This window comes from Hibiscus syriacus, unplaced genomic scaffold (assembly GCF_006381635.1).
Source record: "Hibiscus syriacus cultivar Baekdansim isolate YM2019G1 unplaced genomic scaffold, ASM638163v2 tig00002338_pilon, whole genome shotgun sequence".
Taxonomy (NCBI): Eukaryota; Viridiplantae; Streptophyta; class Magnoliopsida; order Malvales; family Malvaceae; genus Hibiscus; species Hibiscus syriacus.
In genome coordinates, this window is record NW_024061926.1 from 228,768 (window position 1) to 255,768 (window position 27,001).

General features: G+C 35.6%; 2 pseudogenes; both read right to left on the reverse strand.

Moving 5' to 3' along the window:
- Positions 1 to 1,473: 1,473 nt before the first annotated feature.
- Positions 1,474 to 4,806, reverse strand: LOC120144843 (annotated as a pseudogene).
- A 15,331-nt stretch (positions 4,807 to 20,137) lies between these two features.
- LOC120145075 lies at positions 20,138 to 26,720 on the reverse strand (annotated as a pseudogene).
- Between the last annotated feature and the right edge of the window lie 281 nt (positions 26,721 to 27,001).

A 27,001-nucleotide genomic window follows, 5' to 3' on the forward strand; every position in this document is an offset into this window, starting at 1 on the left:
TAGAAGAGTGTTGTTATTTCTAGAGGTCACGAGTTTGAGCAGTTGCGTCTTTATGGCTAATAATCAAGAGACTCAACAAAGCGACGATCTATAGTCAGCAAATCATTTTGTAATTTTTAATAGTTAAGGGACTCAATAAAATAATATCTTATAATTGGGGAAGTATTTGTATACTTTACTGTTACATTAATTAAAGCAGTTAGACATATATTTTAATATTTTTAAACACAAAATATTATTATTTACGAGTAAAACAAGATCTAACTGTTTTCGATATTGTTTTAAAAAAGGAAAGTAAATATATTAAAAATGTAAATTAATTAAAATATGTTCATAACATCAAAATTCATTTAAAATTATGCATTTAATAATTCCAATTTTTTAATATAATTAAATTATTTCTTATCATTATTTTAGACGTACTCAAAACAATGAGATACAATAATGTAGTTTCTATGAACTTTCATTTTAAAATAATGAAAAGGTGCTATTAATGTAATAGTAGTATCTTAAAGAATGAACAAACAAATCTTAGAGATAAATATAAAATTAGCTTCTCAACCACCTCTGATTCTTGATAATTTTAGTTTTTCATATTTGAACCGTTATGTCCGAATTCCTTGAGTGATTTCAATAGTAAAAGGATATGTTATTTTTTGTAGAGGATTCGGAATCGAATTACTGTGTCTGTATGGTGTGTATATGTCAATTAACTGAGAAAATTTTTGAACAAATAGTTCCTAATAATTTCTTTCAGTTATCCAGCTTTTTTTCAATTTATGATTACTGCTATATATCATTGTAAAGAATCCATACTAATAAATGATTATACCAATGCAAGGCAAGTGCAATTAAAAAGCCAAATTCTAGCCTGCATGGTAAATCAATGTGACATACGAATGGAGATGGACAGGCAACAAATATTAATGAATCAAATCATGCAATTCTCATTTAGCCCTGTATTATCCAAAACATGGGCATCAACCAACTGCTTAAACCAAATTCTATCCTGCATGGTAAATCAATGTGACATACGAATGGAGATGTACAGGCAACAAATATTAATGAATCAAATCATGCAATTCTCATTGAACCCTGTATTATCCCAAACATGTGCATCAGCCAACTGCTTAAAACCTAATTTTGTGGATTCTCTTTGATTGTTATTATACGTTGCTTTCTGGTTGTAATCTTTGATGAGCACGAATTCAGCTTTTATGGCGGCAACACATCTCATGTTTCAGCAATATCTTAATGTTTATGAGCTGGGTGCTCCCCTAGGCTACATACAACCAAACTGACCTGATGAACCGATAATGTCAACGAATGAGTAATATCACTAGCCATATGCCCATACATGTGTTTGGGAGCAGTAAACTTCTATGTGATTATCCTTTCAGAAATTCCAGGTAAATCTTGAAAACTAACCACATGAGAGATCCAAAATCTATAAAATAACTTTGCATAAAAGAAAAACAGAACAAGCAAAATGACACTAAGATGTTTTTTGTTTTCCACCAAGTAACTTCCAAACTCTTTACTTAAAGGCAACTCAAGTTCTTACTACAATTCCTGATTATATATGCTATATGCATAAACTCATAATATTGATCAAAGGGTCTCATTTCATACTATAAATATGAATCACAGCTGAAAACCAAGTGACCAACAGTTCAACAAACCTGGAGGCATGATTTATCCAAGGAAATTCATTATCACTAAATGGAGCACCAAATTGCAAAGAAAAAAAATCTGCAAAAGCTCGCTCGGGTGGGAGATCCTGCAATTGATGTGTGCATTCTCAAGTTAAGTATTTAACACGTTGAGTTAAAGATATATAAATACCCATCACCCAATGCCCACCTCAAGGAGACAATAAGTTATTTTCGGAGGTCGAAGGCAGTTCAAAAGCATTGGTTTTAAGTCAACAAAGTTTAGAAAGATTAGCAGTATCGATATCATTAGAATTCAGAAATATTATAAGAACATTCCATTTTGTATTTATACCTGTTAGTCGTAACTCATGTAGTAACACCGGATACACAAAAAACACGAACAACCTTACCTTGAATTCCTTGTTTTCTTTGTTCACTTGAATACGAAGACAAACTATATCAAGTGAAACCAAATCAGTGTCAGATGCTGTCATTTACCTAGCAAAGAGGTACGATAGAAAGTTGACTTAGCAGCAAAGACTGTTGTTCCAACACAAGAAAGCACACCAGAAAGAAATGTGTTGAAAGGAAATGATCCCACGATAGCCATGTAAACTACTGTGGTCCTCAAAATAGAGTACAAATTTTTGAACATATATGCAATTAAATTAAATATATTAGAATATTAGTATAAAACTAATTGAACAAAAAAGAGCGTTGCATTGTATCAATGGGTGTAGGCAGGGATGGACAGAGGGGGCTGGCGGCTCCTTGTAAATTTTAAATTCTCTTATAATTTAGATATTTTCTTTGAATTTTATCAACATGTTTATATAGTTTACATCTAAAGTAAAATCTTGCATCGTCTTATGTGCATGTAAGAAGAAATATAAAGTGTACGCGAGCAAGATCAAAAGATACATTTCCCTTAATCCAACAATTAAATGGTTCCAGGGAGCACTATATTATATTTTGATTCTCATGTAGTTTCAAAATACAATTCAGCATACACTTGCTTTTTCTAATTCGTTATAAAAAATTTCATTGTTTTTAAAAAATTAAAGTTTGAAAGGATGAAATATAGTACAAAAGCAAAGATTTACATAAAGCAATTCTGAAGGCGAGTGGAAAGTACCTGGATCAGAGCGGTGAAGATTGCGTTACCCGGATATAGATCAATGATCTGTAAATAGATAATTTTCCCGAAGACAAATAAAAAAAGGGTTAAAAATTGAAGATTTGGAACAAAAATTTGAGAGTTAAAAGGGAGAAGGGAGAAGGAAGAAGGAGGGAAACTTTGAGATTTAGAGGAGTTGCAGCATAGGCAGATCGAAGATAATGGAAGAGGGCTCCGGTGTTTTCCTCGTTCGATGATGTTCTCCCTATGTTTTTGCCCTAATTCAATTGCCCTCGATGGCATCTTCATTTGTACCGATAAACTTCCAATTTCATGCTTCATCAGGTTTTTTTTTTTCTTTTTTTAATAATTTTATTGTAAATTTTATTGGGGTAAATTATAAAAATAGTCAATAATATTTAAGTAAATTTTTAATTTTTTCATTTGTCACATCATCAACCACTATGGACCGTCATATCACCATCGTTAACTATCATGTTAGCAATGTAAACAGTCACGTCAACATCGTAATAATCAACGACGAAAATCGTTAGTCAAAAATCTACATTAAATTTTTTTTTCTGAGTTTGAGGACCACATTAAAAATAAAATTAGTTCGAAGACCACATTAGTCACATTAGAGCTAGGGTGTATACTATCTCATTTTGCATTCATCAGGCAACGGTCAAGGCATTGCATAGATTACCTCTTCTCTAAGTGAATTCATGGACTTGAAAGTCGACATCCATTAGAGCATTGTTGAATACAAACAAAGTCATTAAATAATTTGTTGCATCCTTTGTTGTTCGTACTTCCTCCGTGTCTATCTTCGTCCCTTAGGAAGTAATTAAAGTCTCCTCCTAAGATCCAAGATTCATCATTTTTTGGTTTTAGAGCTGAAAGCATATCCCATAAGTGTTTCCTGGTAGATATATGTGGACCGGCATAAACGACGGAGAAGTGATGCCAATTAGAGCCTTTATCTTCCTTGAATTTTCCATGTATGAATTGGTTTGCGACTTGTAAAACTTTAACTTTGATCAAAGTGTCCCATAGGATCCAGATATCTCTGCTGAATCCTTGAGCTTCTACTCGAAATGAACTTTCGAAACAGAAGGAACTAATAATTATATCGGCTTTGAGTCCACTAACATGAGTTTTTAAAAAGTGCCACGATTTTGGGTTTATGAGTCCTCACCACTTCTTTGAACTATCTTCGAAAAGTACGGTGAACAACACCTGGGTGTTCCAAAGAATTATATTCATCATAAGGTTATATTTAATGTGACAAGGAGGTGACCCTCTCGCCTTGAACCATGACTTCAACCATTTCATGTGTTGTTTTTATCAATCATTTCGTCTTGTGTATCGACATTAGTCATGCTCTCGGGCGGGGACATAACTTCTATTTGAGAGGAGAATGATTGGATCCAATTTGATAGTAGGATGCATTGGGGATTCTGAATTCCCTCAACTTATTGACTTTCATATTTTATCTTTAAGGATTGGGTTTGAAGGTTTGGTTTTACACCATCTTTGAATGTAGGTTGGATTCTCCCGTCTATTAATAGAGAGAGTTGCATGGTTGCCTTTCTCAATTGTTGGGTGGTGGTCTGTAATGCTCTTTTTTTTTTTAGCCAATATTTGGACTTCTCCTCTGTGTAGGGGTTTGTGATATATTCTCCTTCAACTTGCCAGTCATTATTGGGACATCCACCATTACATATTTTCCTTTATCTAATTCCACCACATTCTTCTCCTTGTGTTATTACGATGGTTGCTCTTTTTTTTTTGTATAACCTCCTATTAGCATCCTGATTATTTCTAATTCATCAGGTAGATCCAGATGATTTTTCCTGTCAGTAAACCACCTATTCAAGGAAAAAAATTTATTATACACTGGCTAAAATGATTAATATACGAAATCAGTTTTGTAATTACCTCAATAGTAACGGAAATACGAACGAGTTCTTCACAACAAGACATAAAAAGGGCAAGCGATACCATGTCCAAGACTGCAGCAGAAGGAGACATCCGCCGATAGCATTTTTCCTGTAGTATGTCGCTCGACACATCTCCCTATACAGGATGCCAAAATTGTCGAGCCCCAACTCAGTGATCCGACCAGATGAAAGACGCCAAGATGTCGCAACCACATACAATGAACTTAGTTGCGCGATTTGTTTGGCATCAGAACCCTCCTATTAACTGCAATATGCATGCTCGTGCATACATTTTAACTTGATCCTCTGAGGCATCCTCACTCAAATTCCAAAAATTGGCATCTAACCAATTTAACGGTATCCGACCACTGTTAAAATTTCGAGGAACACCTCCTAGGTAATCCTAGCACAAAGTAGTCCAATTACCGTGCGTCATCCCTGAAATCACATCTACATCCACCGGAAGCCCAAAGTGCATAGAAATATCCTCAAGCGTAATCGTGCACTCTCCGCACGGAAGATGGAATGTGTGGGTCTCCGGCCTCCACCGCTCCACTAACATAGAAAACAGGTTTGGTTCTATCTTACAATGGCCTTCATATCTAGCTATGTGACTGAATCCAACCTCGACTAAATACGACCAGACACGGGTAGATATCGCTAACTTAAGGTTCATAATAAAAGGATCTAATATACAATCGCTCTCCTAAAATATTAATAATTACAAAAATTAATTCATAAACTAATAATCATGCATTAAATAAATAAATTATTACTAATAATTTAAATTAAATTAAAATGTAAAAATGTTATCGTATCAACATAATGACTCGATATATGATTTCCATCCAAACGAAGCAGACCACCTTCCATTTTATAATTGCAAAAAAATTAATTAAATAAAATATTAGAATAATTAAATAATTAAATAAAATACTAATAAAATATAAAATAAAATAAAATATACCTTAAGTTGAGAGGATTTGAGAGAAGTTGAGAGAATTTTGTGTGATGAAAATGATTGAGAATGGAGGTATTATAAGGGTGGGAAAGGGGTGTGAACGGTCTGAAATTAAAGCAAAGGCGCGGCCCCTACACCGCGCCTTTCTGACGCGTGTTAGAATTAAAGCAAAGGCGTGGCCCCTGCACCGCGTTATACACCTACATGGCAGAAGGCGCGGCCCCTGCACCGCGCCTTACCCAGCGTGTTGCCATGTCAGCGTAATGCCCAGCCGCGCCTTACCACATGTGGTGCCACATCAGCGTAAGGCGTGGTGTAGGGGCTGTGCCTTCCTGCAAAGGGTGTTAGATCGGAAAATAAAATCTAAATGGTGTCTGACAGGAAAATAATGATTAAAAGGGTGATTTTTCAGAAATTCGCCAAAGTAAGTGACTAATTTGACGTTTATTTTAATAGGTCAAAATAGATTTTATTTAATAAAAATGTTACATCAGCATTTATTAGACGATGTAAAGGTAAGATAGTTAAAATAATAAATTTCTACAACAATGATGATTAATTTAAAAAAAAAACTATTTTTGGATAGAAAGTTATTACCCTTATAATTGAGTGACAATCTAGGTAGTTTGCCTAATTTTTTAAGATTATTATGATTTTAATTGGTTTTAAATTTATATTTTCAATTTAAATTGTCCTAAATTTTTGTCTCAGCTTGTTCTAAATTTTTTCTCTAATAATGATAACTAAATTCTAATAAAAAAAACTATTTTGGATAAAAAGTTAGTACCATGATAATTGAGTGACAAAAAAAGTTAGTACCATGATAATTGAGTGACAATATAAGGTAGTTTATGTTAGGAAATAAACGAGTAATTTCCCTATAACCAGATTAGTGAGGATGCGAAATAAAAGCGGAAAAATAATACCCGAAATTGATAACGGAGTTCGGCCAATTATACATACGTCTCTGGGCTGCTGCAGATCTTTTACTAAAGGGAGAAAATTTACAGGTGTTTACAAAAATACTTGTGAGAGACTAGAATGATTTGAGGATGATTTTGAAGCTAAATGAGTTAGTGTATTTATAGTTGAAGCTTAAGAACTAATCTTATAAATACCTTAAAGTCTAGGGACTAAAATTTATAATTTTCCCATACCTAAATTCAACAAAATCAACTACCTAATTTTTGAATTCCTATAGCCACCGACTGCCATCTAGAATGTCATGAAAAATTACAACAATTGTTGGTTGCCATCTAGAATGCCATGAAAAAATTCAACAATTGTTGCCATGCAATTGTCAACAATCTCTCACTTGAAGACTAATTTTAATATGTCTTCACACCTCGATCAATGCAGCAATATTTCTAGTCTTGTTACTAAAGCATGCCAACTGAAGCTGAACACAACTTCAGTTTGTCCGTAGTCACCGTCTTTGTTAACATGTCTGCTGGATTTTGAGCTCCACTAATCTTTTTAAGTTTCAAAATCCCATCTTCCAAAAGAGACCGGATAAAATGATATCACAATTGTATATGCTTCGTCCTGGAATAAAAAAGATGGATTCTTCGCTAGATGGATAACACTTTGACTATCGCAATAAAAGATATTTTTTCTTGTTTCTTGCCTAACTCTTCCAAGAAACTTTGGAGCCAAACCATCTTCTTGTTGGCTTCCGTAACAGCGACATATTCTGCTTCAGTTGTGGAGAGAGCAACTATCTTCTGTAGTTGAGAAACCCAACTCATTACAGTACCTCCTAGAGTATAGACATACCATGTAGTTCTCTTTCTGATGTCAACATTTCGGGCTAAGCCAGCATCTACATAGCTTGTCAATATCGTATCTCCACATTTGAAACAAAGTGTTTTGTTTTGTGGTACCCCGCAGATATCTGAGGATCCATTTGACTGCTTCCCAGTGTACCTTGCCTGGATTATTCATGTACCTGCTAACAACTCTCACTGCTTGAGCAATATCTAGTCTAGTACAAACCATGGCATACTCAAAATTGTGTTAGCCCTTCTTACTCCATTGTTGAGTTAATCGAATGACGAAATTGGCCAAGAGGGGGGTGAATTGGCAATAAAAATTTTGTGGAAGCTTTTGCAGAAAATTGAAAGCAATTGCACAGCGATTTACAGTGGTTCGACTTTCTCAAACAAAGTCTACGTCCACTACCTTAGCTATCCACACTAAGGATTTTCCAACAAATTCACTAATTTGTTCTTTCTTTTGAGGCCAAAGAGATAACCTTACAATTTCCTCAAGAGTATACCCCAACTCTTGAGAACACTCTTTTCTCAAAGAGAAGATTACAAATTTGCAAACTTACAAGAAAACCTCACAAGGTAAGATGTTTGCACAATTCTAGAACAAAGAAAAGAACACTCAAAAGATACAATTGAGCACAAAAAGTGTTCTTGAAAGCAAAATGAATATTGAATGAAAATGGGCTTGAAATGCTCAAACTTGAGGTTTGATGCTTTCTCTTTGATTCTCTCTTGATTCTAGTTGCTTGATGTTTCTGTTTTTGATCAATGGCTTCTAGCTTGCTTAAATACACCTTGGATCACTTCTAAACGTTGGGGATAATTAGAGAAGATATTATAGCCGTTTAGTGTGAAAACATTTAATAAAACAGCTTGGACAGTGGGGGGAATCGGTTCCCTCTCATAGGGAATCGGTTCCCTAAGTGTAAAATTCAAATATTTCGACCGTTGAACAAGGGGGAATCGGTACCCCTTGGGGGGAATCGGTTCCCTCCGAGCATTCTGGAAATCTCGGAGCCAAACATTCAGGGGGGAATCGGTTCCTCCTATGGGGGGGAATCGGTTCCCTCTGAGTAATCTGGAATTTTTGGCTTTGAATTGGTTCGAAATACTTTATAAAATATTTGAAATTGTTATGATTAAAACTTAATTTTACACTTAAGTAAGGATAAAAATGATTTTTGAAATATTTGGAGTAATTTTTGATATCGAATAGTTATATCGAATATACTTAGAAAATCATTTGGAAATCTTAAAATCCATTTAACTTAATTTGTTATATCGAAATATTAAAATGTTTCAACAATCTCCCCCTTTTTGATATAACAAAACATTTTAGTAATTTTAAGATTTTTGAAATCAAGTTTTGAAATTAGAAATTATTAGAAATTACTCCCCCTTACTTTAACACTTCTTCTCCCCCTTTTGTTAAATCAAAAAGTCATTGTAAAACAAGGTTTTGTAAATCATTTAGACATTGATTTTAATTATAAAGCTTAAGCTGCTAAGATCATAATCAAAAGAGAGGTTAGCCATTAGTTCATAAATCAATATTCATAAAATAATGTGATATGGCAAAATTGGTCATATTGCTAATGATAATGTAAATGATGCAAAATGAATAAAACAAACCAAACATATAAGTTCACACCATTCATATATCCAAAATCCAACAATCCACAAAAAAAATATCAAAATGTTGAAACAATATTCATTTTGTTCAAAGTTTTAAAGCTAAACATAAAATCAAGCATCCGGATCGGTAGGAGGAAAACGGGCTCGCATAGCGGCATCTCGTGTGTGAGTTCATTGATACGAGCGTTGGTTGATTCATTGTTTGCACGATCTCCCAAAGAATCTCTAATTGTTGAGCTCCCATTGTGGATAAATGAGACTCTATAGAGGAAAAAACGCGAGTCCATGGTAGCGTTCGGTAATCGAATGTCTCCATAAAGGATTGAAAATATGGAGGCATTTGATGCGTTTGTTGTGCTTGCTCCTCGGCTGCTCTTCGGGCTGATCAGGTTCTTCTTCAACTTCATCAAATCCCATTAATTGTTCAAACTCGGGATCTTCGTCAGCTTCGGGTGGAGCTTGTGAAGAACTAGCTCCCGGAGTAGAAGAACGAACCATTCACCGGTTTCTTTGTCCTTTACCCATCCCGCTCTCGTTAAGGAAAGAAGATTTATTTGTTTCTTAAGAGGAAAAAAGGCATCTAGACGACTCTAAGCCCAGCTTTGGAAAACAGATTACTCAAAAAGCAACCGTAAACTAGAGATGAACAGTGTTTCTTGTAGGAACAAGATTTTCGGTTTCAACAATTTCAGCAAAAATAATCTGAGGTAGGTTAATTTTAATACGGTTTTCAAAACAATGTAACCACAAAGATCCAAAGCTCTAAGAGTAGAATACGACCTCCGGATGGTCGAAACCACCAAGAATCATTAGATGAAGAAAACGCTCATGTAGGTCTAAGACACTCGCACTATCCTTCTTTTTAACGAGAACCTAAGATTTGTTTTTCATTCGAAATACCATCATTATCTAATCCAAAAGTATTGGCTATATATGCCGGGTCAATATATAAGAATGTCCTAGAAGGTAGGAACGAATTCCTATGGTTTCGGTTTCAGCTTGGTTTTTAACAATACGGCATTAGAGTAGAATATACGAACAAGTTGATGGTAAACGGGTTCAAGATCAAATAGTTTATCAAATTTCCATTCTTGTAAAATGGGAAGATATTTAAAATTGATAGCTAACATAGCTTGACGAGAAGGAATACGTTCTTCCGGATTTTGTAAGAATCGAAATACTGATAATACCAATATCGGTGATTTCTAGACCAGGATGATTGAAACACGAATTTGGATAGTCAAGTTAGGATCAGTGGATGGGATTAGAATTGGAATAGAAGGAGGATTTGAGGTGGATTTGGTGACGACTAGAACGACTAGATGAAGACCTAGGACGTTTAGGATTTGACATGGTGAAGAAAATCGGAATAGATATAATAACCTGCAATTTTAAAACAAGTGTATGCAATTCAATTAATCCCAAAACTCAATGAGTCCTCAATATTTCAAGATTCTCTAAAACAATCCTAATGGGCAAAAGTTTTTGAAAAACTTTTGAAAAATATGGTTTTGAGAAACAATATATGTATAGTTTTCATAATAACAATATAATTTGATCAAAACACAATAATTGAAAAATAACATTTTTTTTATTTCGAAAATTTTAAAAAAATTTGAAAATTCTTGTGTTTTTGATGAAATTGTTGTAACATCTAGTTTCTAACACTAAATAATCAATGCCCGATCACTATTTCAACCTAGAACTAATTGAAACTATCCTATGTTCAAAATAATGAAATAAAGAGTTTAGAAAAAAATTTACCTTGAAATATGAGATTGAGGGGATTTAGTTGATGTTTGCACGATTTTAATGATTCCAACAGGTTTGGAAGATGATTTATGAAGCAAATTCCTTAATATCGTTGATTTGATTAAATGGAGATTTGAGGGGTTTAGAGGGTGAAAAAATCTTAATTGATTTTTGAACATAAAATTAATTTCATTAAGAATCACAACTCCCCTAACTAATAGCAAGAATGCAATCAAAAATATAAGCATTTTTCAGATTTATTAAAAGTGCTAAAATTATTTTAAACACTAAGTGAAGATAGGTCAGTTAAACCTAATTCTCTAAGTGTCCAAAATCTTCCTTGTCTAAGGGTTTTGTAAAGATATCCTAATTGGTGCAAAGTATCAACAAATTCTAGAACTACATCTTCCTTAGTGACATGGTCTCTAATGAAGTGATGTCTTATTTCAATGTGCTAGTTCTAGAGTGTTGGATGGATTTTTAGTGAGACAAATAGCATAGTATTGTTTTTCAAGATTTATTAAAAGTGCTAAAATTATTTTAAACACTAAGTGAAGATAGGTCAGTTAAACCTAATTCTCTCCTAAGTGTCCAAAATCTTTCTTGTCTAAGGGTTTTGTAAAGATATCCGCTAATTGGTGCAAAGTATCAACAAATTCTAGAACTACATCTTCCTTAGTGACTGGTCTCTAATGAAGTGATGTCTTATTTCAATGTGCTTAGTTCTAGAGTGTTGGATGGGATTTTTAGTGAGACAAATAGCACTAGTATTGTCACACTTGATAGGAATAGTACCTACTTCAATTCCATAATCAAAAAGTTGTTGTTTCATCCATAAAACTTGTGCACAACAACTACCAGCTGAAATGTATTCAGCTTCAGTGGTATAATGCAACACAATTTTGTTTCTTTGAAAACCAAGAAATCAGCATATTTCCAAGGAATTGGCAAGTACCGGAGGTGCTTTTCCTATCTAATTTGCATCCTCCATAATCCGCATCAGAAAAAGCATGCAAGCTAAAACTAGAGTCTCTAGGATACCAAAGTCCTAAACTAGGAGTGTCCTTAAGGTATCTAAAGATTCTCTTAACAGCTAGTAAATGTGATTCCTTAGGACATGATTGAAATCTAGCACATAAGCAAACACTAAACATAATGTCCGGTCTACTTGCAGTTAGATAAAGCAAAGAGCCAATCATTGACCTATATAGTTTAACATCTACACATTACCTCCTTCATCTAAGTCAAGCTTTGTTGAAGAGCTCATTGGAGTGTTATGAGGTTTCCCATTTTCCAGTCCAAACTTCTTGAGCATATCTTTGACGTACTTAGCTTGATTAATGAAGATGCCATCTTTTCTTTGCTTGATTTGGAGTCCCAAGAAAAATGAGAGCTCCCCCATCATGCTCATCTCAAATTCACTTTGCATTAGCTTAGAAAATTCTTGACAAAGAACATCATTAGTAGAACCAAATATTATATCATCAACATAAATTTGAACTACTAATAAATCTTTACCTTTCTCTTTAAAAACAATGTAGTGTCAACCTTTCCTTTTAAAAAACCTTTTTCAATTAAAAAATTTGACAATCTTTCATACCAAGCTCTAGGAGCTTGTTTTAAACCATAAAGAGCTTTTGTCAATTTTAAAACATGATCCGGAAAATTTGAATCTTCAAAACCTGGAGGTTGTTCCACGTACACTTCTTCTTTATAAAACCATTTAAAAATGCACTTTTAACATCCATTTGATATAATTTAAATTCATTGAAACATGCAAATGCTAATAACATTCTAATTGCTTCCATCCTAGCTACGGGAGCGTATGTTTCATCATAGTCTATGCCTTCTTCTTGAGTATAGCCTTGAGCAACAAGTCTAGCCTTGTTCCTCACTATATTACCACTTTCATCAAGTTTATTTCTAAAAACCCATCTAGTACCTACAGTAGATTTATCACTAGGCCTTTCAACTAATGTCCATACTTACTTCTCTCAAATTGATTTAATTCTTGCATAGCCATAATCCAATGTTCATCTTTTAATGCTTCTTTGATGTTCTTAGGCTCTATGCATGAAATAAATGCAACATAATTACAGATATTTCTAAGAGAAGATCGAGTAGTTACCCCTTTTGATAGATCACCTATAATTTCACCATCCTTGACATAGTTGTACTCTCTTGGAAAAGATACTTCCCTTTCTTCAATGGTTGGATTCTCGAGGGGATCATGAGTTTCCTCATCTTTGTTTCTTCCTTTGATGATGATTCTCTAACGTAATGTCTAACGTCATTGCTTGTACAATACCTACATCATCATTAACAGAAGAATCCTTCCTCGGAAGGGGATTATCATCGAAAACAACATGTATAGACTCTTCTACAACTAAAGTTCTTTTATTAAATACACGATAAGCTTTAGAATTTAAGGAATAACCCAGAAAAATTCCTTCATCACTTTTAGCATCAAATTTACCAAGATTTTCTTTACCGTTGTTTAAAACAAAACATTTACATCCAAAAGGATGAAAATAGCTAATGTTAGGCTTTTTATTTTTGAGAATTTCATATGGAGTTTTCTTTAAAATTGGCCTAATCATTACTCGATTTACAACATAACAAGCGGTATTTGTGGCTTCCGCCCAAAAACTCAATAAATCCAAGATTTTCAAATTCAGTTCCATGATCACTTCTAACAGTGATAGAGTAACCTTCATTTGGATATTTTGAAAATGTGATGAAATTTTAATGCTTCATCTTTAGTACTTAAGAATAGAAACCCAGTGTATCTAGAATAGTCATCTACCAAGACAAATGCATATTGTTTTCCTCCCAAGCTAGTAGTTCTAGTTGGCCCAAAAAGATCTAAATGGATCAATTGTAATATCTACTAGTTGATACATCATAATAGATTTAAAAGAAACTCGTTTTTGTTTTCCTTTAGCACAAGCATCAGATTTTATCATTATCAAATTTAGCTTAGGCAACCCTCGAACTAAATCACTTGAATTAGCCGTTGCAAAACACTCATACTAGCATGACCTAGTCTCCTATGCCATAACCAACTATCATGCTCATCCTTAGCAACTAGGCATAAATTAGTCATATCAATAGAATCTAAATGCACCATGTAAATGTTTCCTATTCTATGACCAACAGCATAATCCGATTAGATGCAATGTCAATGACTTACAACCATAATTTCAAAATAAGACATTGAATCCTTTATCGCATAATTGACTAATACTCATAGATTATGCTTTAATCCATACATAAAACATTTTTAATTTGTATGGAAGAGGTATTACCTATTGTACCAATACCTTCAATGTGACCTTTTGAATTGTCTCCAAAAGTCACTTCTCTCCATTTTTGGCGTTAAGCTCAATGAACCGGCTTTTGTCTCCGGTCATATGTCTTGAGCATCCACTATCAAGGTACCATGAGTTTGAATTTGTTTCCCGTGCCTTGTAGCAATGCTCCTTTCCCTACAAACATAGATTAATTTTTGATTTTTGGTACCCAAATTCTTTTGGGTCCATATTCATTAGTTTCCAAAATCCTAGTTCCCTTAGGTATCCATTTTTGTAGGATATCTTTATCTTTAGTAGTAATAAGTCCTTTAGGAACCCATATACTTCTAAATATTTTACCATTTAAGGTTCGTTGAGGATTTCTATGATTGTAGTTTCTAAAATCTTTTCTAACAAAGTTGGATTTTGAATTTTCCTCCTTTTTCAAAACGTTTTGTTCCAACTTTTTCAAAAGAGATTTTAAGATCATCAATTTTCTTTTGATGATCATCATTGACCTTTGAAAGTAAATTTTGCAAATCTAAATTTTTCTTTTCAAACTCTTCTAGTTTGATTTGCAAATCTTTAATTTTACTTTCAAGATCATTGTTGGTTTTGGATATGAGTTTATTTTCATTTTTCAATTTTGAAACATCATTTTTATATTTAAAAATAATTTCTCATAATCCGAAGCCAACCCATTATATTCCTCTAATAGCTCATCATAAGATAAATCATCAAAATCAGATAGAGAGGTTACCTTAGAATCTTCCCCGAATGCCATCAAGCACAAGTTTGCTACTTCTTGTTCCTCTTCATCGGAACCTTCTTCATCGCTCCATGTAGCCACATGAGCCTTGTGCTTATTCTTTGATTGACCCTTTTTCTTCAATTGTGGGCAATCATATTTGACATGCCCGGCTTTTTGCATTCATAGCAAATGATTGGGTCCTTCTCTTTTGGTTCATTTTTGAGGCCTTCGTTTCGTTTGAATTTTCTTCCTTGGTAAGGTCTCATCATTTTTCTGAACCGTTTAGCAAACAATGCCATTTCCTCGTCATCATCATCATTAGAATCACTCTCATCTTTTGTGGATTTGAGAGCAACTCCAATGTTTTTCTTCTTCTCCTTCGGTCTCTTCAACTTTATCAAGGTCCACCTCATCTTCAAGCATCATCTCATGAGTGAGGAGTGAACCGATAAGTTCTTCAAGAGTTAAGGACGATAGGTCCTTAGACTCGATGATTGCCGTCTTCTTTGATTGCCATGATTTTGGGAGGGAGTAGACCAACTTCCTCACAAGCTTTTCATTTGAGATGATCTCTCCATATGATTTGAGACCATTGACAATCGTTGAAAATCTATCCGTCATAGCTTTGATGTCTTCATTTGGTTTCATCCTGAAATTTTCATAGCTATGCGTTAGAATACTAATTTTTGATTTCTTTACCTCATCTGTACCTTCATGTGTGACTTGAAGTTTGTCCCATATTTCTTTGGCGGTTGTACACGATGAAACTCTTCCGTATTCATCTGGTCCAAGAGCACAAAAAATAATATGGATGGCTTTGGAGTTGAGCTGGAACATTCTTGTCTCTCCTTCACTCCACAACCTTGGATGAGTGAGAGGTTTGATGTATCCTTCTTCTACAGCATTCCATGCTCCCATGTCACTTGCTTGAATGAAGTACATCATTCTATTCTTCCAATAGGCATAGTTAGCTCCATTGAAGAAAGGAGGCTTGTTGACGGGCATCGAATCAAGACCGGAGTCGAAGTTTGAAGTGGAGGCCATTGATGACTTGTAATCGATGTAACTCTTCCCGGATCGACTCAAGAGGCGATAAAACCTTCAAATGAGTTAGGCTCTGATGCCAATTGTTGAGTTAATCGAATGACGAAATTGGCCAAGAGGGGGGTGAATTGGCAATAAAAATTTTGTGGAAGCTTTTGCAGAAAATTGAAAGCAATTGCACAGCGATTTACAGTGGTTCGACTTTCTCAAACAAAGTCTACGTCCACTACCTTAGCTATCCACACTAAGGATTTTCCAACAAATTCACTAATTTGTTCTTTCTTTTGAGGCCAAAGAGATAACCTTACAATTTCCTCAAGAGTATACCCCAACTCTTGAGAACACTCTTTTCTCAAAGAGAAGATTACAAATTTGCAAACTTACAAGAAAACCTCACAAGGTAAGATGTTTGCACAATTCTAGAACAAAGAAAAGAACACTCAAAGATGAATACAATTGAGCACAAAAAGTGTTCTTGAAAGCAAAATGAATATTGAATGAAAATGGGCTTGAAATGCTCAAACTTGAGGTTTGATGCTTTCTCTTTGATTCTCTCTTGATTCTAGTTGCTTGATGTTTCTTGTTTTTGATCAATGGCTTCTAAGCTTGCTTAAATACACCTTGGATCACTTCTAAACGTTGGGGATAATTAGAGAAGATATTATAGCCGTTTTAGTGTGAAAACATTTAATAAAACAGCTTGGACAGTGGGGGGAATCGGTTCCCTCTCATAGGGAATCGGTTCCCTAAGTGTAAAATTCAAATATTTCGACCGTTGAACAAGGGGGAATCGGTACCCCCTTGGGGGGAATCGGTTCCCTCCGAGCATGGAAATCTCGGGGGGGGGAATCGGTTCCCCTGAGTAATCTGGAATTTTTGGCTTTGAATTGGTTCGAAATACTTTATAAAATATTTTGAAATTGTTTTATGATTAAAACTTAATTTTACACTTAAGTAAGGATAAAAATGATTTTTGAAATATTTGGAGTAATGTTTTGATATTCGAATAGTTATATCGAATATACTTAGAAAATCATTTGGAAAATCTTAAAATCCATTTAACTTAATTTGTTATATCGAAATATTAAAATGTTTCAACATCCATGAAGTCTGACACTCCTCGTATTGAACCCTTGTCATTGGAGTTCTTTGCGCCATCATGCATCGACACTTTCTCATGGCAAAGTCTGATGCCTCTTATTGCCTTCTCCCTTCTAACACGAAGGTTAGAGTTCACTTCCCCCCTTGCAAATGGGTAGTTTCTCCATGGTTGCCTTGTCCCTTAACATCTTGGCTCCCTTCGACTCTTGTCTACTAGTCTTTGAAGGATTGTTCCTCACTTGAACATCCTCGGCAAGCCCTTGCTTCGACCCTTCTCTTATGATGGTCTCTGAAGTCATGTTCTCTACTCGAACATGCTCGGTAAACTCCTTGGACATGGCTAACTCCTCATGCACTTGGCTTCTACTTGCCTTGGCAGAAATGAACCGTATTGAGCCAACACTCAACACCCCCTCGATCCTGGTTTGTCATTTTCTCTGGACAACTCGATCCTGGGATCATCTATCAAATTGGATGACTCGGCTCCCCTCAGGTAGTCTCGCAACACTTCTGGCATCTTAAGTTTGCACCCCCTCGTTTTCTCGACTCTTACCCTCGGCTTAGCTTCTTTGACACTTGAACTTGTGTCAAGACTACCCACCTCTTCTCCAGACTCACCATCTGGTTCATTATTGAGTGGAATTTCTCTACCAGTCGAGGAACATCATTCCTCATCCTTTGACTTGCCTTTATCATGGATTCGCTTGCCATTACCCTCGACTTTCAGCTTTGTTTTGGAAGTCTTATTTTTCTTGACTCCAAATTCTTTGATTGACTCGGCGGTTGTCAAAGCTTTAGACAACTCCTTGACTTTCCTTTGCTCCAACACTTTCTTCGCTCATGGCTTCAATCCGAACATGAAGGTGAAGAACTCATCTTCTTCTGTCAAACTTGGGACTTTGAGCATGAGTCTTCTGAATTGGCTCACATACTCCTTAAGTGTCCCTATATGCCTGAGATACCTCAACTTGGACCACGCCTCCATCCTGGCATATTGTGAGCGGACTTGCTCACTTTGCACCCTCGACTTGACGACTTTATCTCTTGCTATCGCACCGGGTCCTTTCCTGTGCTCGACTGCTTTGACACCTGCAGTCTCGCCACGCCTCGCTCCTCGATTTACTACTTGTGAACTTGTAGTCGCACCATTCTTGCCACTTGATTTGGCTACTTTGGAACATATAGCCTCATCAAGTCTTGCCCCTGCCTTGATTGCTTGAACACTCGCAATCGCATCAGGTTTTCTTTTGGGTTCGGTTGCCTCAACATCAACAGCCTTACCTCATCTCGATCCTTGCTTAGCCGCATTGACCCCCTCAATCGAACCAACTCTTTTCCCTGGCTTGGCAGCTTTAACACTTGCAACTGCGCCAATTCTCGCTACTTCTCCTTCTTCCATCCTCTTCATGATGCTTGGAAGGCGACGCTTCTCGGGACATCCTCTAATCAAATGAGGACCATCACAGAAGTAGCACTTTAACTTTTCTTTGCTCACATTTTTCTTCGCACCGGACTAGCCTTGTCATTCTTTCCCGATAGCTTTCTTTGGCTATTAACAGTCGATGGCTCACATTGGCCATTCGAAGAGCTTCCTTTACCATCTCCCCACTGCACCTTTTCTCGGTCTCCCCCATTATTGCCACTATCTCTGGGGCATGGGCCTGGACGACATATCGCTACTTGGCTTGACACCTGCAAGCTCAGTCAGCTTTCCTGCTACAACTATGGCATTCGAAAGTCTCTGGGCATCACCTTGCTCTCTCCCGAGCATTGCCCCCTGGTCTAAGTCCTTCCAAGAAGGTCTTGAGCGCACCATCCAACTTCTCAATTTTCACATTCCCTTCGTCTGCAGCCATCGCTCCCACTCGAATCTGGCTTCGTTTGGATTGTTTCTGACAATTTCTGTGAACCACCGTGTATTAGAACACCTCCGTCGACAAACTCGTATCACTGACCAAATTTCACTATTCATGAAATTCACTATTCACGTAAATAGTAACCTCGCAGAAAAATTGAAAAAATTCACAACCAAAAGCTCATGATACCAGTTGTTGGGAAATAAACGAGTAATTTTCCTATAACCAGATTAGTGAGAATACGAAATAAAAACGGAAAAATAATACCCGAAATTGATAAAGGAGTTCAGCCAATTATGCCTACATCTCCGGGCTGCTGTATATCTTTTACTAAAGGGAGAAAATTTACAGGTGTTTACAAAAACACTTAAGAGAGAGCTAGAATGATTTGGGGATGATTTTGAAGCTAAATGGGTTAGGGTATTTATAGTTGAAGCTTAAGGACTAATCTCATAAATACTCTAAAGTCTAGGGACTAAAATGTGCAATTTTCCCATACCTAAATTCAACAAAATCAACTACCTAATTTTTGAATTCCTATAGCCACCGGCTACCATCTATAATGCCATGCAAAATTTCAACAATTGCTGCCATGCAATTGTCAATAGTTTACCTAAAATTTGAAGATCATAAATGTCAATTACTTTTTAATTCAAATTTCAAATTCATATTCAACCCATCAATTGGTGTCGATGGTTAAGGAATATTATTCTCCTTATATGTTTTGGATTTAAACAGATTAGAAAAGATCATTATCTTGTATAATCACCCTAAACTATTAAAAGAATCAGATTCAAATTGTCCTCAATTTAAGGGTCAGGCCTTTTGGATGCATGTTCAAATCATCTCAATTGCAGTAACTTCAGATTCAGTTGAAACAGTTTGAGTTCAGATTAAGCTAATGATATTTTATTCATTTAATAAATTTGGATAGAATCTAAATTCAATTGCATCGAATTGAGATTCGGGTCAAAATTGAAACAATCGTAATCAGCATGCACTGGTATGGAGAAACGACGTGAAACGATTTGATATCTGAAAATAATCTCTCTAAACAAAGGTTTATCCTGACCTCAACTAGAAATTTTACAAGACGGGACAAATTACGTTGGCATATACATTCAATGAATATACCGACAGAAGCAGAAGCCAAATTCTAAATTTTCAACTTTGGCTCTCCAGCCAAAGACAGGAAAAACACCCCGGCCTGAGAACCCAATCCACTGCTAGTGAGTGCAATTTGCACAAAGAATATAATTTTTTCCTAAAATCTTCGCCTGCTACCAATATCAATCAACTTTCGGTATTGTTAGAATATAACTCCATTAGGTTAGAGGGGATGAAGTTAGCAAAGTCAGGCTCCCTCACACCCATCTATATCTATTACTTCACCTCAATCCAGTCTCCTTTCTGAATCTACGTACATCGGCCCCCTCCCTCACTTTGATGCGTTTCGGACCCATCTCTAATGGAGGAGGTTCCCTCATGCACTTTCCTAGCTCGTGTTTTAACCTCTCATTTCGGTGCTGCTCTTGCTGCCGAATCATTGCCTCGTCATTTTCCAACTTCCTGTACTTGATAGAAATGGGAAGGTGGCCTCTTCGAGCTTCTTTATAATCGGAAGTGCAACTAATGTTGTGATTCCGTTCATCATTTCTACAGCATTCAGATGGCACTGATTGTAGAGACCTTCCTTCATGTTGGAGTTTCTTTAATCGCTTGAGCCCCTTTAAAATAAATAAAACAACTAAGGCCTCTAAAGAATTGAAAGGACCGAAAAGTAAATAAGGCAAGAAACTATTGCAAAATGCCTAATGGAAAAGAAAATAATCAGATCAAAAATTAGTAAACCAAGTGATGAGATGCTTATTGTAAAGTAAATATACAACGGGGTGAAGCCATGAACGAATACCTTAAGACATTATTTCTCACATCCATGAACTTGCTGGAACAAAATTCATGTTTTTACACCTTTCGCATATATAATCATATTGCATTTCAACTAATTTATGCATTATACTTTTCTCAATTTATATAGAGAGAATGAAATCCAAATCTTCAAATTCATGTTCCCAAACATAGCATTAATGAATTTCAGCTTTTGATTCCAATAAATAGTTTTTCAATCGTTTTATGACAACAAAAGGCACCCTAAAAGTTGAATTGGCCATTTTATCATAAACATAAGAGATTAACTTTGGAATGCTATATTTATACCTGGTGTTCGGTGCTCTTCGATGACATGGTCTGATTCTCATTCCTTTTCTCAACCGAACGCCGTTTAACCCTAAATATCTCTGAATCCGAACTATCACTGTCATGGGCAACTATAGACCTACTCACTGGTTCATGACCATTATACTGATGGATACCTGGACGATCTTCAGGTGACAAACAAGATACAGATGATTCATATGTATTTTCTGAGACTTCTTCAGAGAACCTTATATCATTAGTGTTTCTTACATTAGCCAACTCCTGTACCTGCTTTGGAATTTTAAAAATAACAAAGTTTCACTTAGCATGGGATCAGCAGTCATAAACATTACAATACTAAATGTGGCACGCTAACCCTAAAATACTCAGCAGGTAGTAGGTGGATCTTACATTTTTTGGCGAGGATCCGACTTTCTCTACAAAAGAACATAGAGTTGATGCGGCAAGAGAAGAGAAAGCATCTGTCGGTTTAGGTCGAAAACTTCCAGTCTCATGGCTCATTGAAGGATGTCCATATTCTACTGGTTGACCAGTAGTTGAAGACATTGTAGCAATCTCCAGATTCATAACAACATTAATCTCACAGTATGGAAAATATCCATCCTCTACATTCTGGAACTTATTTGATAGTGGATACGAATACATGTCATCACCATTTTCAGCTTGTCGCTCAACCGCCTCTGATATGGCGTTGTCTTCCTCAAACTTCTTAGCAGCAGCTTCCATCTCTCCGACATCATCCCTCAAGAAAAGACCATGACAGCTCCCACATGGGAAGTCAAGTGACTTAATATCTGCAAAATTTTAATGGAGTATATCATAAGACGAAATTTCATAACAAAGGGAAATTACCAAAAATAGAGCAGTATCAGAGAAAGGTTACCATGTCGCAGGCAAACAGGATGAGAGTTACAACTGCAGTTAACAAAAGCTATGTAACAGTCGCGTTTGCATAAAGTGCAGACGATAGTTTGATAATAATTTGGAGACACACTGGTACATGCCCTAGCTTTCATGATAGACCAACGGGCCAGATGCAAGAAACGTATCAGCTTTACAAATGAAACCTTAATACAATGATGAGAAGTCAAGTCTGCTGGTGGAAAATTCAAATCTTCCAGTTCTAAACTTGTATTGAGAAGCATAGCTTCTTTGCACAAAAGTTCCTCATGAGGAAGGAGAGGCACCCTGTTGAGATGTGCATAACGCAAGCTTGCCACGGCGCCCAAAGGAAACCAATCTCCAATAGCAAAATTCACAGCCTCACCACAGTTGAAACCTAAAAGATTACAATAAGAAACATATTCTTTAATTCTGTAAGAGAAAAGAGAAAGAACAGCTTAAGTAAATAGGCCTTACCATGACTGAAGCCCGCATGATAGGCTCTTGGAAGGGTAATTACAAACTCTCCAGGATTCTGTACAACCTTGTAGACAGGGACATCATGTTCCAACAAAATATTTGGAGGAAATAAGGTCGTTTTACCCAAAAGAACATCAAATGCTCCATCTTCGCCATCCACTGATAGGATATCATTAGTGTACACATGTTCCTTGACAACCTTCTCAAATCTTAAAGCAGAATGACCAGGTATGCCATACCAAGTTTTTGCAGCCCCACAATGATGATAATTAATGCTGCCACAAACGAAGAAAAGGATTAATTTCAGAATATTGAGAAAGTAAATAACTTATAAAGAAATTAAGTGTTTGATAACATTTACCTATACAAATAATGATCCTCCACATGCCAAGCAAACATACTAAATAGCATTCCTATGTAAAGCATGGGGTCGCTTACTCCCTGAAACAAATCAGTTCAATATAATAGAACCATAAATGTAAGCAGATAATGATTTATATATGGAGAGAGACAATATGAGATTTGGATCAATTCAATACCGGAATTGCAGTTTCGAGAAGACGCAAAGTGGATTTTGGCAGCCGCGAGAGTTTCTGAAATCAACCAAAATGAAATACATAAAAACCAATTGAACCATAATCAGAAACAGGGATAGAGCCAATCATAATTAGGTTAGAATTAAATTGCTTCCTCAGTTTAAATCAACCTTGAAGTCATTAAAGTTCAATCAGCAATGAAATAAAATAGAAATTTTACTTTCTAAAATTTATTCTCATGGAAAAATTAAACAAGAAATCCTCTACCAAAAAAAGACACCAGAGATTATAGTACTGAATTCAACACCTTCAAATTCCATTTGCTCGTTCCAAGCGGGTCACTGGGAGAAGAAGAAAAGGCACTACCCTCAACATCACAAGCATATTCAACACTTTCCATCCTCCCACAAGCAATTTCATGCCAAAATTCTGTTTCCATGTAGGTTGCAGGAAGGCGACCAGCACTACAATATCTACGGGAAAACACCTTGTTTGCCATTTTCTCGAAATCACGAAATGTATAATTTCTGAAAAGCCAAGCTCAAATTCAAAACCAGAAAAATACACAAGGCTCAAAATAACTTGTTTCAAGTAAGAAAGCTCACCTTCCACTCATGAAAAAGGTGACTCTGTCATCAGAGTCCCACTCAGCAAGACGAAGTGGCTGTACTCTAGTTGTGAATTTGAATCCTGCTTTCTCCTTCATCAATACAGCTCCAGCAGGAACAGTAGCACTTACAGGGGAAATGATTTTACAGATTCCTGTGAATTACACAGCAAATATTTGAAACACCTTTAGCATTTATTTAATTAGGAAAAAAGACTAAAGAGATATTTTTTTAGAAAGTTTTCCTTCAAGACCCAAAGAAGTATATCCCTTCTTTGGCTGGTTTTTATTGAAGTGCCAAAGAAGTTAACTTGGTTTTATTGGTGTGCCAAAGAAGTTCATAATATTTCTTCCATAAATACTGTTAAAACATTTGAATCTGATAATTAATTTCACAACAGATTCATTTATTCCAATCTTTCAATTTATGCAACTATGAAAACAGGATCCTATTACTGCAACCACAATGAAAACCTTCACAAAAGATGTGTAGCAGTGAAGACAAGCAATACCGCATAGATGAAGCAGCAGTTGCGTCATTCAGTCACTAGAGAAACAATATTTAACAAAAAGCCTTCCAATAAGAGTTTATATGCATTGATGTCTCGTAGAAAATGCATTTAAAGACATATAAAACCAAGATGGGGACCATCATATGTCTCTATTTTCTATGTTTTACTTTTAGGTTGTATTTTCTCATCCTCCAACCAAGGTTGGAGTGGGAAGTGGGTGTTGGGATTTGGAGATGGAGATGGATATGGATATGAAAGGTGATGAAATTTATAGCGAGGCTAATAAAACACAGGTCTTACCATATTTGGAAGCTTCAGGAGCTATCTTCTGCAAATAAACCAAAGGATCTTCAAACTCTTCCTTTGTAGGGTAGAATACAGGACATTCTGGAATTTTCTCAGTCCATTCTAGATCGTTAGTGTAAAACTTATCAACCTTGTGCTTTGAAAAGACATCCTTCTCACTTGAAGAAACATTTGACCTAGAAAATGGTTCAGCTTTCCCATGCAGCCTCATTCCGCATGATGCTGAAACTCTCAATCCATCTCCCCCACTTCTAGACATCATATTTGTAACACCAGATGTCACAGAGACAGTTTCGGATTTTATTCGTTGAAGCCTTTTATGCTTCAATATCTCTAACCCGTTTCTTACCTCTTTGGATAAACACACCCTTCCTTCCACCTACCAAAAGAAGTAGATAAACAAGTTTAAAGAATCATACATCAATAAATTGAAACAATGAAAGAAGCAAACTTGAGAAGCATGTAACCACAATACAGAAGCAGCTCCAACATTCCCCACATATGAGGTTAAATGCTTCAACTTTTCAAACATATCAGTACCTAATTGCTATCCAACTGACCTACATACTTGCATGCAGCAACAACATTCATAACACACTAAATGCACACAGGCAACATCATTAGTTTAAAATGTTTTCAGTAAGTTACAGTTAAATATTAGTTCAACCTCTGCTGCAATTAGCTGCTAACACCTAAACTAAAAGCAGAGATTTCAACGAAGCTCTTAACAGAATAAATTGTCAGTAATTCAGGTTTTTTTGCACCATTCTCGGCCAAAAATAAAAAAAGAAAAGCCATATTCTAGTCTAACAATCTAATATCATTTCAAATCAGACCAAATCAGGTAACAAAATTATCAACAAAGGCCCAATACAGTCCTTACAATGCGTATAAGAACAAACCATAGCACAAAAAGATAATGTGAATGCATTAACATCCATGTTTCAATCACCATCACTGGACCAGACTCCCATCCAGTAACAATGTAAAAGGGATCAAAATTCATTCTGAAATGATAACAGTGAAAATTAGTGTGAAATCAAAAAGCCGACACCATCAAATTCAGAACCAAAATTTCTAAAGCATACAAGAAGACAGCCGGTTGACTGAGTCTAAATCAACTCAATAGCCCAAGTAGATTAAAATTGCAACCCCAAACTTTTCCATTATAATTGTGAGTTAAAGGTTTACGACAAGTTGAATTCATCGTACATAGCATATATGCCATAAATATAAAGTCAAAATTTGAGTAAATAACAGAACCCCATGTTGAATCGTCAGTCAAAACCAGACAACTTCAACAACAACAAAAACACGGTATTAAGAGAACAACTTTTAAAAAATAGTTAAACAAAATATGAAATTCATTAAATAACTTAATCTTATCCACAAAGCTTAAAACGTAGTCAAAATGAACTATACCTCAAGAAGGAAATTCAACAAACAAGCATGTAAATTAATTTATGCAAAACCATTTTTATTAATAGAAATATAGGAAAGCCGGTAAAATTTGAGTTGTAAATCTAAAATGAATTATCAGAAAAACTGATAAGCAAAATCCTCAGCGCATGAAGTTCTCATTGACGAATTTCTTTCCAGATTCAAAATTTTAGTTTCTATTTTCTGAAATGATGTAGAACAAATAAAAGAAACCAGAAAAAATCATGGAAAATTTAATAAACCGTTTCATAATGAAAATGCTTTGGATCCGTACAACGACGCACAGAGTAAATAAAAATAAAACTGTGGAACAACGACTAAAAATCTCAAAAAAGGAAAAATTAAATAAAACAACAGAAGAATAGACGCACCATCTCATTCCGCAATGGTTCTTTGCAGGCCACCGTTTTGTCGCAATTCATCAAAAGAAACAATCCAAAGAAAAATGAAAAAAAAGGAGCAAAATCCCCGAATACCAAACCCTAAATCACGATCTTCACCATTTGGAAACATTAGACGTCAACCAAACACGCCACATTCTGAAAACGCGCCGCGTACTCCACCGGAATGAATCAAACTCCGAGATCCGTATCCGAATCAAGAAAAGAAATGCTTAAAACATCAGAGGAAAATGATCAACACTGGAGAGATTAGCAATCTCCGAAAACCAGGAGATATCGCCTGAAATAAACGCGGTTTCCCGGCGGAAGGAGGCGGTTTTCCCAAAAAAAGTAAGAGAGAGAAAACGGAATGAGAAATGGAGAAAGGAAAAGTAAGGCTTAGGAAAGTGGAAAAGAATAAGGATACGATAATTTATACGTTTTATAGCCAAATTTTAATGCTTTAGATGAGCTTTAATATTTTTAATTAAATAAAAATAATTAATTAAGTAAATTTTTTTATATTTAAAAAAAGGAAATAATTGAAGAGGAGTTGTGAAGGAGAGTGGTGGTTGTTCGGTGGTTTAACGTAAACACCTTGCCGGCCAAAAATGCTTTTTTATTTTTCCTTCCTTCTCTTTTCAATTAAGGAACCTTCCTTGCATATTATCCCTTTTACCTCATTACCCCTTATAACAAAATTTTAATTATAAAGCAAAGGGTAAACTACGTATTTAGTATCTAAACTATTACTTTTGTTC